Raw genomic sequence first — 1,419 nt, forward strand, 5'->3', positions numbered from 1 at the left:
CAATGAAATCCATCACATAAATAAAACAAAAGACAAGAACCACACGATCTTATCAATCGATGCAGAAAAGGCATTTCACAAAGTGCAACACCCATTCATAGTAAAAACTCTCAACAAAACAGTAATAGAAGGGAAATGCCTCAATATAATTAAGGGCATTTATACAAAGCCTACAGCCAACATCACCCTAAATGGAGAGACTTTGAAAACATTCCCCTTGAGAAAGGGAACCAGACAAGGACGCCCTTTATCACCACTCTTATTTAACATTGTGCTGGAGGTCCTAGCCAGAGCAATTAGGCTAGAAAAAGAAATAAAGGGATTTCAAATTGGGAGGGAAGAAGTGAAAGTATCTCTATTTACAGATGATGTGATTTTATACACAGAAAACCCCAAAGAATTCACAAGAAATCTACTGGAACTAATAGAAGATTTCAGTAAAGTTTCAGGATACCAGATAAACATACAAAAATCAGTTGGATTCCTTTACACGAACAAAGAGAACCTCAAAGAGGAAATCACCAAAACAATACCATTTACAATAGGCCCCTGGAAGATAAAATACTTAGGAATAAATCTAACCAGAGACATAAAAGACCTATGCAATGAAAACCACAAGACACTACTTGCAAGAAAGCAAAAGAGATCTGCATAAGTGGAAAAACATACCTTGCTCATGAATGGGTAGACTCAACATTGTGAAAATGTGAATTCTACCCAAAGCAATCTACAGATACAATGCTATCCCAATCCAAATTCTAACAGCATTTTTTTAATGAGATGGAGAAACAAATCACCAACTTCATACGGAAAGGAAAGAGGCCTGGAATAAGTAAAGCATTACTCGAGAAGAAGAACAAGGTGGGAGGCCTCACATTACCTGATTTTAGAACCTATTATACTGCCACAGTAGTCAAAACAGCCTGGTACTGGTACAACAACGGATAAACAGATCGATGGAACAGAATTGAGAATCCAGACATGAATTCATCCACCTATGAGCAGCTGATATTTGACAAAGGCCCAAAGTCCGTTAATTGGGGAAAAGACAGTCTCTTTAACAAATGGTGCAAAAAACTGAAACAAGACCATACCTCACACCATGCACAAAAACTAACTCAAAATTGATCAAAGACTTAAATATAAAATGGAAAACGATAAAGATCATGGAAGAAAAATAGGGACAACACTAGGAGCCCTAATACATGGCATAAACACAATACGAACCATAAGTAACAATGCACAAGCACCAGAAGAGAGACCAGATAAAGGCAAACTCCTAAAAATCAAACACTTATGCTCATCAAAAGACTTCACCAAAAGAGTCAAAGGCAACCTACAGACTGGGAAGAAACTTGGCCAGGACAAATCCAATCAGCATCTAATTTCTAAAATCTACAAGATACTGCAAAACCTCAA

The sequence above is a fragment of the Trichechus manatus genome, unplaced genomic scaffold (assembly GCF_000243295.1).
Source record: "Trichechus manatus latirostris isolate Lorelei unplaced genomic scaffold, TriManLat1.0 scaffold00009, whole genome shotgun sequence".
Taxonomy (NCBI): Eukaryota; Metazoa; Chordata; class Mammalia; order Sirenia; family Trichechidae; genus Trichechus; species Trichechus manatus.